The sequence below is a fragment of the Myxocyprinus asiaticus genome, chromosome 50, assembly GCF_019703515.2.
Source record: "Myxocyprinus asiaticus isolate MX2 ecotype Aquarium Trade chromosome 50, UBuf_Myxa_2, whole genome shotgun sequence".
NCBI classification, from domain to species: Eukaryota; Metazoa; Chordata; class Actinopteri; order Cypriniformes; family Catostomidae; genus Myxocyprinus; species Myxocyprinus asiaticus.
Window position 1 is genome coordinate 8,725,030 of NC_059393.1, and position 16,921 is coordinate 8,741,950.

A 16,921-nucleotide genomic window follows, 5' to 3' on the forward strand; every position below is an offset into this window, starting at 1 on the left:
TTTTTTAAATTTCATTTTCTAAATATTTTGTCTCCTGCTCATCAATGCGTTGCTCTCTTCTTGCTCTCCTTATTTATTTCATTGGCTATTGCTCATTGTGGTTTCTCCCTTGTTGGGATAGTGCACACACCTGACAACTCCTCGGCCAGATTTTAGTCGGTTTGAGTCATGTAGTGTGCGCTAGGCTTTAACTGTACCATCTACTGTCAGATATGGGAAATGCATTCAGTCTGACAAAAGCAGGGCTAAAACATATCCCCTCCGGGTATGAACAATGAACGACCAGAAGGGGGAATATCAAAAAGCATATCGCACCTTGCCTATCACAGAACACTTCTCTGTCTTGATTCTTTAAAATCTGTTTTTTATGAAACTTGCCTTTCTCAGAGTACTGGAAGTGCTCCAGTCATTCTTTACCATATTAAAGAGTAATACCTTCCTACAGTGTATCAGTCCTGGAATTTCCCACAGTGACCAGTATACTGTAGGTGGAACGTTGAGGTAGGCAGAGCAGGATGAAATCGAGAGCAGACGATGAAGATGGTGTGAGGCACCCAAGCTCAGATTATTTACAATTGGATATATGCCAGAATGTGAAATCCAAATGTGATAGAACTCCAATGTGAAATTAAAACATAAACGTGAACTTAACAGACGGCCTCGAGCGTGGCCTCAAGCGCAGCCTGTTGAGAAGGACCAGGGCTGTGGAGCGTGGTTGGGCAAGACAGACGAGGGCTCTGGAGCAGAGTCTGATGAGACAGACAAGGGCTGGGGATCAGGGTCTGACGAGACAGACGTGGGCTGTGGAGGAGGACCTGACAAGACAGACGTGGATTGTGGAGCAGTACCTGACAAGACAGCAAGGCATGCTGGACTCTCAGGGGGGCGGAGCCACTGGAGACTCAGGGGACAGAGCCGCTAGAGGCGGAGACCAAGGGGGCAAAGCTGCTGGAGCCGGATGCCCAAAGGTTAAGGCGGCCTGGCATAGTGGGTGAGATGTGGTGGCTTGGCATGGTGGGTCAGACGTGGAAGCTTGGCATGATGAGTCAGACATGGCAGCTTGGCATGATGAGGAATAAGTGGCAGCTTGACATGGCGAGACAACATGGCTTGGCATGGCAGGCATGACAACATGGCTTGGCATGGCAAGCATGACAACATGGCTTAACAAGGATTCAGATGCTAGATCTGGGATGGCAGGGGCTTCAGGCATTGGCTTTGGGAGGGCAGAGGCTTCAGGCCCTGGCTCTGGGATGGACGAGGCTTCAGGTTCTGGCTCTGGGACGGACAAGACTTCAGGCACTGGCTCTGGGATGGACGAGGCTTCAGGCGCTGACTCTTCAACCATGGCAGGCGTGGGCGCTGGCTCATTGACCATGGCAGGCATGGGCGCTGGCTCGTTGACCATGGCAGGCATGGGCGCTATGGCGTTGGACTCTGACATGGTGTTGGACTCTGGCATGGTGGACACCGGAGGAGTACTGAGTTCATCATCTGCCACTTCTACAGTGAAAGATCAACCACTTAATAAAAGGGCAAAGTCAATATACTGAGCCAGAGTCCAAGGAATACTGCCTCCGTGCAGCAATGAGTATAACGGCTCATTTATGCCCGCATGAAAGATGTCCTTGAGGGATACCTCACCAAAATCCACCAGCTGACACAGCACACAAAAGTCCACTACAAAGTCCTCAAGGGGACGATTCCCCTGGTGGAGACGCATAAGCCTCACTGCTGGGGCATCGTTGTTGGTCAGGTATTCTGTAACTTTGAGGTAGACAGAGCAGGATGAAGATGATGACGAAGATGATGTGAGGAACCCAAGTGCAGTTTATTTACAAGTGGATATATTCCAGAATGTGAAATCAAAATGTGAAAGACTAAGACTCGACTTGACTTGAGACCAAGAACAAAAAAACAATGGACTGAACCAAGGGCAACATTACACAATCATACAATCACAATACTCGTCACAGGAGTAGAGAACACGAGGGCCATAAATACAAACCAAAAAATATCCAATGGCAAGACAGAACTAAAAACAAGGTGACCAATGACAAAACAGAGCTGATGAACATGATAACAAGACTAATGATACAAGAACCAATAAGAACAACACACATGAAACATGAGGGAAACAGGAAACCACATGACTATGACACGTGACCAGACTAGGAAGTAAACTAATTTCAAAATGAAAGTTATGGCTACAAGAACAACAAGAAATCAAAACAAAAACAAAAACACTCATAGACGTGACAGTAGGTAGTTCAGTTTTGATGCATGTCTTGTAGATGTGTGCAAGGATGGATTATGAACCGGGCCATTGGGTGCAGTGCCCCAAGGCCTTGGACTGCCAGGGGCCTCACGCTGAGGTGCCTGACATGGCCCAACACCCCAAAGTAAGCCACTGCAGAACAGAGCTTGAAAGAAGAAATAATATATATTATATGTTCCTGGCCCCTCCTCAGCCTTGAAATTGTGGTACATTGTCTCTTTTGCCAGGTAGTACACCCATGGTGTGTTCAATCATGAAATTGCAACTTTATTCCTTGTATCTTCCAGCACCTCCTGAGATGGTCGGAGATCGTTTGATGTGCTCATATGTAAGACAAACTGCTTCCAAAGAAAAATTTAAGACCACTGACACTGTGAAAACTCTTCACATGATACGTCCTGTGTGTTGTATGAGCAATGGGATTTCTTGTCAAATGTCACCCCGAGACATACAGGTCGAGCAAGATAAGCTAAATTACTTGCCATTTCGGACCTTGATTATCGGCATTCTAAGAAGCGTTTGTGTTTCAAAAAATATGACCTCTCTCCATATGTTTCACTAACAGCCATGCTGTGTCTAATGGGTGGTGTCATAAAATTCACTTACGCTAGCAGCAACATTCACAAATGTACACAGAACAAGTGGGAACCCTATGTGCCTGTAGCCTTCTCTATATCTGTTCGATTAATTGATAGAAAGACTAAGGTATTCTCAAAATGAATGGCAAACCTAGCTAATCTGTTGCCTATTAGATGTCAATCCGAGATTGCTGTGGGGCCAAAAACAGATACTGTCAAGTTATCACTTTTAAAACATCTGCACACTAAAGAACAAGTCACTGTTAGTTAATGACCATATCCAGGTTTGGGGAGTAACGGAATACATGTAACGGGATTATGTATTTAAAATACAAGTAACTGTATTCCACTACAGTTACAATTTAAATCATTGGTAATTAGAATACAGTTACATTCAAAAAGTATTTTGATTACTGAAGAGATTACTTTGCATTTTATTGTCATTTGTTTCATTTAATATTTAGTCCTTTCAGATGGAAAACATTTATACATATAAATGATGCGATCCAAAGTGCATTTGAACAGCGGTGAAACACTTTCTTATGATGTGTTACATTCATACGAGCAGACAGAGAAGTAAATTTGAAGTAAGTTTGAAGTAAGTTTGGAGCAGAAGAAATAGAAATAAACCTTGTGTAAATTGTCAGCTTTACGCTAAACTAAAATGCTATTTCTAGCCATTTTACATGCACGTTACCAGGCACGATCGTATTTTTATATAAAGAAAATTCAAGTTAGATCATAATTTCTATTTTTCTATTAAGACCTTTGATATTAGGGAAAAAATCATATTCTTGATAATCATGTTTGCATTGTTTTCCTGTACAAATATCTAAAAATCCTTAAAACAAGATCAATTTGTTTTATCTTGTTTTAGAAACAACACTGCATAAGATATTTAAGTGTTTCAGAGAATGTATTTTTAACGTGTATTTTGTCTTACTGTACTGGCAGAGTTTTTATAGTCAAAACAAATGAAAAAATCTACCAGTGCTGAAGAAGTGATCCAAAGTATTTAGAATACGTTACTGACCTTGAGTAATCTAATGGAATACGTTACAAATTAAATTTTACAGCATATATTCTGTAATCTGTAGTGGAATACATTTAAAATGTAACCCTCCCAACCCTGACCATATCACCACAAACAACCTGGATTTTATGTTTCTAAATGAAACTTGGTTAGATAACAGCTGTAGTTCAGCAGTCCTCAATGAATCATCCCCTCCAAACTTTACTTTTATGAGTGTCTGTAGAGCTGTTAGGAGAGGTAGAGGATTAGCTGCAAAATTTAAAGATGTCTTCCAATGCAAGCAAGTGTCACTTGGTGATTAATTGACCTTTGAATATCTAAGTATTGTACTAAAAGGTGCTTCACGCAATCTATCTATAATTGTTTATAGGCCTCCAAAATACTCTCCAGCCTTTGTTGATGAATTTACAGAACTGTTATCAGCAATTTCCTCTGAATTTGACTGTTTTGTTATTGCTGGGGATTTCAACATTCATTTAGATAATCCTGAACACAACATTGCAAAAGAACTCATAACAGTTTTAAACACATTTGATCTAACTCAGCATGTAGATTGACCCACACATAATCATGGACACACTCTTGGTCTGCTCATTAGAAAGGGTCTGAACATTTCATCCACTATTATTAAGGATGTAGCGTTATCTGACCATTTAATTTTTTTTTTTTCACCCAATTTGGAATGCCCAATTCCCAGTGTGCTTTTAAGTCCTCGTGGTCGCGTAGTGATTCGCCTCAATCTGGGTGGCGGAGGATGATTCCCAGTTGCTTCCGCGTCTGAGACCATCTACCCAAGCATCTTATCACGTGGCTTGTTGAGTGCGTTGCCACGGAGATATAGTGCATGTGGAGGCTTCACGCCATCCACCACGGCATCTGTGCCCAACTCACCACGCGCCCCACCGAGAACTAACCACATTATAGCGACCACGAGGAGGTTACCCCATGTGACTCTACACTCCCTAGCAACCAGGCCAATTTGGTTGCTTAGGAGACCTGGCTGGAGTCACTCAGCATGCCCTGGGATTCGAACTAGCAAACTCTAGGGGTGGTACCCAGCGTCTTTTACCACTGAGCTACCCAGGTCCACCTATCTGACCATTTCTGTATTTTCATTGAAATATTGATTTCTCCTGCCACTGAAATTAGATCTTTCTCTGTAAAAAAGAGGTATGTATATGAGAATACTAGCATGCAATTTATGAAGGTTATATCTATGACACCAAGTATATCCGCTGACTGTGTTGATGTTCTCCTCGATAACTTTAACTCAAAAGTTAAAAATGCTATTGATGGCATTGCTCTTGTAAAGTTCAGGATGATTACTGGCAGGCATAAAGCACCCTGGAGAAACACAACAGCAGTATAAAAAGCATGAAAAGAAAATGCAGGAAAGCAGAACGAATGTGGCCGAAAACAAAACTTGAAGTCCATTATTACATTTATAAAGACAGCGTTCATGCTTTCAATGTGGAACTAGGTACAGCTAGGCAGACTTTCTTCTCAAACATTATACACAGCAACATAAACAACACCTGCGCCCTTTTTGCTACTGTAGAGAGACCCCGCCAACACAAGTTCTCTGTGAAATGTCCTCTGACAGCAAATGCAATGAGTTTTCATCTTTTTTCATGAAGAAGATCAATGATATTAGAATGACAATCAGCTCATCCGCATGTTGTGCTGAGGTTAGACAGCACCCACCACAAAAACTTCAGAAATTGATGACAAAACCCTGGAAGAAACAGTACAGCATCTTAAAACGTCGACCTGCTGTCTTGACACTCTCCCCACATAATTGTTCAAAAATGTGTTTAACTGTCTAGAAAAAGATATGCTAGAAATAGTCAATGCCTCACTCCTTTCAGGCATGTTTCCAAAGTGCCTAAAAACTGCTTACTAAAAAAAGAACAATCTGGATAAATTTAACTACATACCAATTTAAAATCTTCCTTTCATAGGCAAGATCATTGAAAAGGTTGTTTTCAATTAGCTGAACAAATTAATTAACTCAAATGGCTACTTGGACAATTTCCCTTCTGGTGTCCGACTGCATCACAGCACAAAGACAGCGCTCATAAAGATGCTGAATGATATTCGGCTAAATACTGATTCAGGCAAAATACCATTGCTGGTGTTACTAGATCTCAGTGCTGCCTTTGACATGGTTAACCACAATATTCTCATAGACAGATTGAAAAAAACTGAGTAGGGCTCTCTGGGACGGTCCTCAGCTGGTTCAGGTCATATCTAGAAGGAGGGGTGAACATAAATAACTATGCATCTGAGTGGACATCCATGATGTGTGGAGCCCCACAAGGCCCAATTCTTGCACTGCTCCTGTTCAACCTGTATGTATATGCTCCCACTAGGCCAAATTATGAAAAAGAACCAAATTGCATACCATAGCTATGCAGACGACACCCAGATCAACCGAGCCCTATCGCCAAATGACTATAGCCCCAGAGATTCTCTGTGCCTGTGCATTGAAAAAATTAACAGTTTGATATGCCAAAACTTCCTTCAGTTTAAAAAAGACAAGACAGAGGTCATTGTATTTGGCAACAAAGGTGAAATTCCCAAGGTGAACACATACCTTGACTACAAGGTTCTAAAGACAAAACATCAAATCAGGAATCTTGGTGTCACTTTGGGATCAGACCTGAGTTTCAGTAGTTAAATCAAAGCAATAACTAAATCAGCCTACTATCATGTCAAAAATATAGCGAGAATAAGATGTTTTGTCTCCAATCGAGACTTAGAGAATCTGGTTCATGCATTCATCACCAGTAGGGTCAACTACAGCAATAGACTCTTCACCGCCTTACCAAAAAGACCATTAGACACCTGCAGCTCATTCAGAATGCTGCTGCCAGGATTCTCACCTGAACCAAAAAATCAGAGCATATTATTCCAGTCCTCAGGTCTTTACACAAGGCTTCCAGTTACATTTAGAATTGATTTTAAGGTACTATTACTAGTTTATAAATCACTCAATGGCCTAAGATCTAAATATATTGCAGATATGCTTGTTTAATATAAACCTAACAGACCTCTCAGATCATTCTGATCAAGTCAGTTGGAAATACAGAGCATTCAGTCAAAACAAGGTGAAACAGCGTTTAGCTTTTATGCCACCCGCAGCTGGAACCAGCTTTCAGAAGATGTCAGTTGTGCTCCAACAGTAGCCACATTCAAATCCAAATTCAAAACACATCTGTTTAGCTGTGCATTTATTCACTGAGCACTCTGCTGCACTTACTGATTGCAATGCATAATTTATGCAGTGCATTCTTTTTCTGTTTTATTCATTTTTAATCATTTTTATTTTTTGAAATTTATTTCATTACTTTTTATTCTTATTTCTTGTTCTTAATTGGTTTTAAAATGTATTCTTTATATATCTTGTATTTTCTTTATCATTTTTATGCAAAGCATTTTGAATTGCCATTGTGTATGAAATGTGCTATATATTGTAAATAAACTTGCCTTGCCAGAAGTTCACTGAATGCTTCTACATGTGTCCAATGGCATTATTGAACCTGACTGGTAAATAGATAAAGGCATATGGCTACTGGATAAAAAGGAATAGCAATAGACAAACGTGTTAAGAAAGGTAATGTTTTAATGCTTTTTAAAATGCAATTTAATACCTTTTTTTATTTTTTATTTATATTTTCTTATTTATTTCATACCTATTTATTTGTCAATTTAAAAAGTGATTCATTTATTTGCATTTGTATTTTTGAATGAAAATTAATATTTTGTTTAGTGGCACTCCTAGTTTTCCCTACCTGTCCCACAGCTTTTGTTGTAAGACAATCTGTGCTTGAGTATACAGAGCACCTGTGTTTGCATTACTCTGGAATTGTTTTTTGTACCTTGCTTATATTGGGTTGCCTTACTCTTTACCATGCCTTGATTTACCTTGCCTTTTTAGTTTCAAATGTTATATCTTGTTTGGATTTCATGTCATCTTTTCCACTACTGTGGAAAACTATGGTGTTTTTTCTTCTTCTTCTTAATAAATAAACTGCAATTGAGTTCGACTCATCTTCGCTTGGTATTCTGGGTATAACTCCGAGGTCCAGATGCAGATTCTTTTAAAGTGTGACATTGTAAGGTTTTAATTTGAAAATCTCTGCCATCTTTGGATAAAATGAAAAAGATAAGATTACAAACAATAAAAAATTTACAAAAGAGAGCAATGCTGGGTGTTGCCTATACTGCCAACTACAGCCTCTACCAGACAGAAAGTGAAAGACATACAGTATCACTGAGCACTGCCTTCATTGGCTTCAAAGACTAGAATTGTTATTATCCTTACTTTAAACTTTGGCCTTATTGTTGAAACATTGCCATATCACTATACTGAAGCTGAATAATTTATTCAATGAAAACATGATTATTATTATCTTATTTTATGTACAAATTTTATTGGCATAGCATATGCACATTTATTGTAAAGCCAGAAGAGAATGGGCTCCCCAATCTAAATCTTTTTTTTTTTCTCCCTCCACTATTTAAATATTCAATTTATTCACCTTGAAGACCATTCCTCACAGATTATCAACGGCCATACCTGCCACGGTTAACAAGCCAGTGCCCATGCCTGCCACGGTTAACGAGCCAGTGCCCATGCCTGCCACGCTTAACGAGCCTGTGCCCATGCCTGCCATGGTTAACGAGCCAGTGCCCATGCCTGCCACGGTTAACGAGCCAGTGCCCATGCCTGCCATGGTTAATGAGCCAGTGCCCATGCTTGCCACAGTTAACGAGCCAGTGCCCATGCCTGCCACGGTTAACGAGCCAGAGCCCATGCCTGTAGCCTCGACCATCCCAGAGCCCATGCCTGTAGCCTCGACCGTCCCAGAGCCAATGCCTGTAGCCTCGACCGTCCCTGTATCAATGCTCCCAGCTGTCCGGAAGAGGAAGAGAAGAAGGGCTCCGACTCCCCAGTCGCTGCCAGTGCTCACAAACATGGAGGTCGCTTCCAGTGCTCACGACCACAGAGGTTGCTGCCAGTGCTCACGACCACAAAGGTCGCAGCCAGTGCTCACGACCACGGAGGTCGCTTCCAGTGCTCATGATCACAGAGGTTGCTGCCAGTGCTCATGACCACAGAGGTCGCAGCCAGTGCTCATGACCACGGAGGTCACTGTCAGTGCTCACAACCACAGAGGTCGTTCCCCAGTTGCTGCCAGTGCTCACGACCATGGAGGTCATTCCCCAATCGCTGCCAGTGCTCACGACCATGGAGGTCATTCTCCAGTTGCTGCCAGTGCTCACGACCACGGAGGTCATTCTCCAATCGCTGCCAGTGCTCACGACCACGGAGGTTGTTCCCCAGTCACTGCCTGTGCTCTTGACCACGGAAATCAGTTCCTAGTCACCCACGGCTCCTTCGTCCAAGCCTCCCACAGCTCCTTCGTCCAAGCCTCCCATGACCTCATCCCTCGAGCCTCCCACGGCTCCACTTTCCACGACCTTGTCCCTCGAGCCTTTCACTGCTCCTTCATCCAAGCCTCCCATGGCTCCTTTGTCCAAGCCTCCCACAGCTACTTGCTCCTCCCATGACCTCGTTCCTCGAGCCTCCCACGACCTCGTTCCTCGAGCCTCCCACGGCCTCGTCCCTCGAGCCTTCCATGGCTTTGCCTTCCCTGGCTCCATCCCTCGAGCCTTTCATGGCTCCGCCTTCCCTGGCTCTGCTCCTCGAACCTCCCGTGGCTCCACCTTCCATGGCTCCGCCTCTTGAGCCGCCCATGGCCCTGTTTTCCTTGGCTCCACCCGTTTAGCCTCTCCTGGTTCCACCTGCCTTCATGAAGCCTCCCTCGGCTCCGCCTGCCTTCGTCAAGCCTCCCTTGGCTCCGCCCTCAGAGTCTTCCATGGCTCCGCCCTCAGAATCTTCCATGGCTCTGCCCTCACCCCCTGAAACTCCCTCTCAAATCCCTGATCCTCCTGTGGCTCCACCTGCTCCTCCTCCGGTTCCTCTTGAGACCCAAATCCTCCATCCTCCTGTGGCTCCATCTCTGGACCAATCTCCAGCTCCACCATTGGGATCTCAAGTCCCTGCTCCTGCTGCTCCACCTCTGGATCTGCTTATGGCTCCGCCCTCTAAGTTTCCACCTCCTGCGGCCAAACCGCTGTACTCTGTTCCCTTCCTAGAACTGCCTCCCAAACCTCCTGACCCTGTCCCTGCTCTATGGCCATCTCCCGAGCCTCCTGACCTAGTCCTTGCCCAATGGTGACCTCCCTGGTCTCCTGATCATCCACAGACTCCTCCCTGGCCACCAGATCGTCTGCCAATTCCTCCTGATCATCCTCCTGGATCCTCCCCTGTCATCTGTGTCATCCTGCCCACCTCCATCTTTGTGCGCCAGGAGTTGCACTTTGGGGGGGGGGGGGTTCTGTCACAGATCCACTGGACTCCCTCTCTCACGCCACACTCTGCTACCTCTCCCTCACTCCACACAGTGCTCAATCTCCCCTGAGTTGATCACACTCCCATGAGTCTAATCAAGGACTGCATAAGAACCCCGCTCTCACTCACAATCATTGTCTGTTCTCATTGTCAGTGTTTCCCCAGAGACTATGGACTCACTAGTTTGTCTAGACTTACCTGTAATTATATACTTACCTGTTATTGTTCCCCTCGTCAGAGTTTAATGTTAGTTCTTCCTCCGTTTGTTCCCCAGCATTTGGATTCTCTTGTTTCATTTACGTTTCATGTCGAGACCAAAAGACTTTGTGAGTTTTCCCTTCATCTACATATTGTTATAATTCCTTGTTTGGAGTTTACTCACCTGCTGTTCGTGTCATACCTGTGTCTGTATTGTCTCACCTGTTTGTTACACCTCTTGTCCATTCACTCTGTCAATAAACCCCGCAATTGAGTCCATCCCTCTGCCTCTGTGAGTTTCTCCATAACATGCAGCTCCACAGAGTGCATGACAGAGAGAGACAGCTGTCACTTTGAGGCAGATCTTTCTGGACTGTGGTAAGGCAAAATGTGAATAATCTCATTGCTTCTCAAATTACATCATATCTTGCGGGTATTTGGAACATTTTAATCTCAATTTTCAGCATCGTCTATATTTATTCTGTCAACAAACACATTTTGACAAATCATACAGAAAAGTTGGGAATTCAGTTGTTTTAAGTTCTTTGTCTTTATATTTTCTTTTCATTTTCTCTTCATAATTTAAATATTTCAAGGTAAATATTGAGGGATACAACCAACCTAATGGACAAGAAATTCAAAAATTACAAGAATGTGTACAAGGAGGAGCAGGACTACATACCGTACAACTGCTTAAAAAACAACTGTAATGTACCATAAGGAATAATGTGAAACGTAGAACAATTCCCCTTAAGATTCGACTCAAGAAGAGGGAGATATTCTGAGATATCAACAGTCAAACAGGAGCTCAAAGGTGTGTAAAAATGTTTGAACAAACTGTTAGGTGTAATTTTTTGATTTGATTTGTTTAGTCTAATTCAGTAATATTGCACCTGAAAAAAAAAAAAAAAAACTTGTGTAAAGTTTAATTCACTAATATAGTACCTGGAAAACAAGAACCTAAAGTATTAAAATAGTGTATTAAAACTAACCTCGTAAGGCTGGTGGTCAGATCTTTAAAAAGGTTCTGATTCTCTCTGATGCATTAAAATACATTTTAAAAAGTGCATTCAAATGCACTTGTCCCTGAGGCACTTTTGGGGGGGGGGGGGGTAGATCAAAATGTACATATACATTCAGAGTGGATAAATTTAGAATAAATATATAGCAGAGTAAATTTCACTGAGCTAAGACTTCTATCATAGAAATGAATGTCTTTTAGCCAGCTGAAAGTATCGGCATGTGCAGCGTCATCATTACGTAGATGACACACTGTCCAGAGTGACGTGGGTCATTCGCAGTTGGTGTGAATTTTACATTCAATGCCATTAAAACTGATCAAATTGCAAAAAGTATTTAATTTTTTAATCACATTGTTAAATTTCAAAACTTCGGTGATGTCTATGAAAAATTTAAGCACCATGGACAACAGGTATGTGAAGTTTTATTGAATTTTAAGGGAACTTTTGCAGACGGGCACATGGTACAGTAGCACGTGGCAATTCGTTGTTCGCTAGAGATGTACAAATCTGTCTTTGTTTTTAATATATCATAATGTAATAGTGCACATAAAATTACCATGAAATTGACTGGTTAAATATTAGCTTAGTTTGGAACAGCATTTGTTTAGAAAACCGGTTGGTCAGGAGGCTTGAGTGTATTGTACAATGGGGCTAAAGGCACCTCTTAAGGAAATGTTGCTTTTTTCTGGTCTCAAAATGTATCAAGGTAAAAAAAAAAAAAAAAGATTTATTTTTATTGAATATTGATGGAGCATCATAATTTTTGTGAAAAAAAATAATAACGGAAGGTTGTTTAAAATTCAGCTTTAAAAAGGTGGTGAGGGGGCCTTTTATCCCACACATGGGGTAAAAGGCTCCATCACTTGGGGTAAAATGCCCCTAGGGGGTTAAAGTGATATCGTGTAGATACCGTGGCAATAGTTACAGGGCACAATTTGTCAACTAATGCAAATAATTTTGAGACAGCAAGATGCTTTTTTGAGTAACAAATTAAGATGATGCTTACTCAAAATAACCACTTCAGAAAAAAGTCAACCATTTCCTGTTCATTTCAAACACATTTGGCATTTTATTACATCTCAAGTATTCTATAAACAAACTAATCTCTATTATGATTGGATGAGTCAATGTGAGCCCACTCTGAACATTCTTCATAACAAATCTATTCACCCCACTTTTAAAAAACAATGTGTTTATTAGAGGTCTTTAGCCCCTACAACAGGGGGGCATTTCCCCCAAATACTATCCTTTCACTTATTAGACAGTTATTGAAAATTGTTTGATATAATCTCCATAACAAAACTGAAAATGATAAATGATAAAAGTATTTTGATTCAAAAGAAATGTGTTCATTTCAGGGATTTTCATGAGCTACATAAATTTTCAACATATAAATAAATATTAAAATTAGACCAAATAGCCTCAAAATCAACCTATAGACACCACACGCAAGATCTCATGGAACAGGAAAATGTTCCAGTAGGAACAATAGGTGTTTGAGGTAGCTTTTGTTGCTATTTAGTCGATTGGGAAAAAATAAAATTAATGGAGCCTTTTACCCCATGGAGCCTTTAGCTCTGTTGTACCCTATTCTTGGTTATTTTTAGTTAGCATTAGCTGCTTTTGTAGGCAAGAGACGGAGAGAGAGAGAGAGAGAGAGAGAGAGAGAGAGAGAGAGAGAGAGAGAGAGAGAAAAAAAATTGGAAAAAGTGCTGTTTTTTACTCTTAGTCTCCTAATATACAGTATACTGATATTTAACAACAAAACATTTAACACCAAAAACTATATTTCTAACAACTGATTAATTTTATGAAATGTACTTTTTAAGTAAAAGCAAAGTCTTTCAAGCAAGTCAGTCCACTGTCGGACATTTTTGGAACGCTCTCGGGAGGCTATTTCCAGTCATTCCAGTGCAGTTCCTATCTACTTGAATGGAGAAAGACCAAAATCTCAAAAACGGTTGGTCAAGATTATGATCAAAGAACATATTTCAAATCAGCAATAAAATCTGACAATACTGGAATCATAAATTGTGATTCCTGACCTCATATTACGCTAAAAAACGCAATTTCCCCGGCTTGCATAGCTAATGCACATGTGCGTTCTAGAGTTGATTGACAGGTGATGTCTGTATCTTAAAGGTGATTGGCACTTTTAACTGTAAGGCGGGACTTTCTTTCTACATCCATTGACCGTTGGGCGCTCAGAGCTCCTTGGTTGAGCATTCCAATTTCTCCCATTCATTTTAATAGAAGTTTAGTAGAAGTGGCCCATTTCTGCTAAATAATCTCTGGTAAAAGGTTCATACTGAATGGTTGGGTTCCAAAGAGAATGGACCATTTAAAGTGACACTATCCACGTGTTTTAACAGCACGTGGCACTGCCTATTTGATGATCCGCTTAGATGGACAGAGATTTGATGGGTGACGTCTAGCTGGGAGGAAGAGGAGCTCAGTCTTGTTGAGATCATGAATGTTAGGATTGTAGCATCTAAGTACTGTACATGGTGACAGTGTCACTTCTGCAAATACTTTTTATCTTCTTTTTCAACAGATGGTACTTCATCTGTGTGTTTCTGCTGATGATCAAAGGTGAGCGATTACCAAACAAATTATTTTACATTTAATCTAATGCTACATGCAAGATGCCAAACTGTGTTTGCTTGTTTGCTCTCTCTCTCTCTCTCTCTCTCTCTCTCTCTCTCTCTCTCTCTCTCTCTCTCTCTCTCTCTCTCTCTCTCTGCAAAAAACAGGGACTCAGGGTGTTACTGGAGACTCTGTGGTCTTAACATGTAATTGCAGTTACATTAAGCATCAAGACCAAATTCAAAATATTACTGTACACTGGAGAGACAGTAATGGCAAGACTGTGTATAGCATAATTAGGGGCAAAGGAACAGATGCAGAACAAGATCCAGCATACAGGAACAGAGTCAAAATTTTCCCCAAGGATAATGTGAAATGGAAATGTTCCATCAAAATCAACAATTTTCAACTCACTGATGAAGGAATTTACACCTTTTATATCACAGAGCCTACAAGTCTACAATGTTCTGGAAGCATAGAAGTACAAGTGAAAGGTGTGTAAAATCTGAAGATTTTATTAAAAAAAAAAATAAAAAAAATAATTCTGAATGAAATTGTTATTGACTAATGAAACACTAATGTTAGAAACTTGTTGTTGTTTCTTACAGATAGGCCAGGAGGAAGAGGGAACAATGGGAAACCAGAGTGGATTGTTTATTTATTGTGTAGCATTTTAGTTGTGATTGTTATATCTGTTTAATATTTGATTGTATATAGTGTTAAGTGTTTTTTTCAGAGCCTACCCCATAGATGTTTAATTGGCTGTCTTCCTCCAACTGGTCCTTGAGAAAAACACTTATTATAAAGTCCTAATGTCCAACTTTAATTGCTGTTCTATTGCACGTTGCCTAGTAGGAAGTTGAAAATTCCAACTTTCCGAGTTGAATGGAATGCAGCACAAATCCTGATTAAATTCTGCTGTATCTTTGGCCCCATTTACATCTGGCATTACAATGCGTTTTTGGTGATCAGATCGCTATCAGATTGCACTTGACAACTTTAAATGTCAGGTGTAAATGAACCCCAGACACATTGAGATCGGATCACTGAAACCACATTTGGAGGTGGTCAGGAAAGGATTCTGACCACATTCAAAGAAGGTATAAATGCAAATGTGTTTTTGTTATCTGGAAACAACTACATAAGTGATTAATTATGTAACGATTTATGTGTGCGATACAGTCAACCATTTTGTAAAGCACTGTGTTGTAGGTTCTTGCCTTTTCTGTTTATTCGGCCATCAAAATGTGAAGAACACAACAGACACCGCTGTCTTGCAATCTTGGCATCCAATTTAATAAAAAATATCCCATGAATTACTACTTTGGAATACACTTGGAATATCTTGTCTCTCTCCTCAAACCCCCACTTGCATCTCTCTTCTGGTCTGTTTTCTAATTACTGTGGCACAGGTGCAGCATATTTAGTACTCGACACAAGATAAACATCATAAAATTTGCATCAGCTGCCTAAAATTTAGCATTGACGGCTGCCAAACAAAGCAGAACAAACCCTAAACTGTCAAAGTGATTGAAAGATCAATCATGTGAATGATCCATGTTTATTAAATTGGCTGAAATTCTGAAATAAGCAGCGTTTTGTATTTTACATGCAAAATTGTGATCGGATATCTATCGAATGATAGTGGAGATGCATTTAACTGCAAGGCAGGGGTGCCATTACATATGACAAAGTAGTATTGCCAAATTTTCTTACTAAAGGTTAAATAAAATAATCTAAATATATAAGCATATTTTTTTTATGAATTCAGTGTCTCTTACTTAAATATCTTGCTTTACTCATGTTGTCAGGGGCACCTGAACAACACAGAAACAAGTATACCTTTATTGTGTAGGGGTCTGGGTTCATGCACCCTGTGAGAAATTTTGTTTTTTGCAAAAACAATACCAAAATATTAATCTCTGGTGACTTTGGGTATTTGAGAAGTATTAATAACTAAACATAACTCAACAACATTTCAACATTTCTGGGAGTACAGTGGGGAAAGCAAATACACTATAAAATAAGCACGCAACTTTCTGACACCAGAAAGCAATAAGTTGCTTTCTGGTGTCCATGTAAACGTAGTCAGTGACATTCTAGATAATTCTGTGCTTCCAACTTTGTTTCAACAGTTTGGAAAGGGCCCTTTTCTGTTCCGGAATGCCAGTGCCCCTGTGCACAAAGCCAAGTCCCTATAGAAATTATTTACAGAGGCTGGTTTGGAAGAACTTAACTGGTCTGAACAAAGCTCCTGAACCCCACTGAACCTTTGGGGTGATTTGGAACACCAAATGTGAGACAGGGTTCATCACCCAACATCAGGGGTGCATTAAGGTACCTCAGGGGCCATGGGCCAGACTCTGCCAGTTGTCCAACAGGGGGTTGGGGGCATGGAATGGGAGAGCGGACTGTTATTTAATGAACATGCACCACAAGGACGACCTTTATTGTTACGTACCGTCTCGGAGGCCATTGAACGCGTTTAGATGCACTCCTCCTACGAACATCTATGGGGGAGAATAGGGTGAAGGATGTCGCAAATGGGGATCCCTGGGAGTTACAGGCCCCTGGACTTTAGCCCGTCAAGGCATTAATGAGCCCCTTCCCAACATCAGTGCCTGACCTCGCAGATGCTCTCATGTCTGAATGGGAGCAAATCCATGCAGTCATGTGACTACATACAGTATAGTGGAAAGCTGAACCAGTGGAAACTGTTAGGGAGGACCAACTCACTAGTCATGCCAATGATTCTGAACTTAAATGCTTAACTTGAACATATGTGTGTGTTGTTTAGGTATCCTC

General features: G+C 41.1%; 1 protein-coding gene and 1 long non-coding RNA gene across 2 annotated transcripts in view; both read left to right on the forward strand.

The window, feature by feature from the left end:
• LOC127438874 (CD276 antigen homolog) overlaps positions 1–16,921 on the forward strand; it is a 60,463-nt gene that overhangs the window by 23,832 nt on the left and 19,710 nt on the right. The gene's annotated exons all lie outside the window — the stretch shown is intronic.
• On the forward strand, positions 14,005–15,563 carry LOC127439068 (uncharacterized). The gene is made up of 3 exons (XR_007896851.1): positions 14,005–14,122; positions 14,284–14,610; positions 14,725–15,563. It is a non-coding gene; the product is annotated as an uncharacterized LOC127439068 (long non-coding RNA).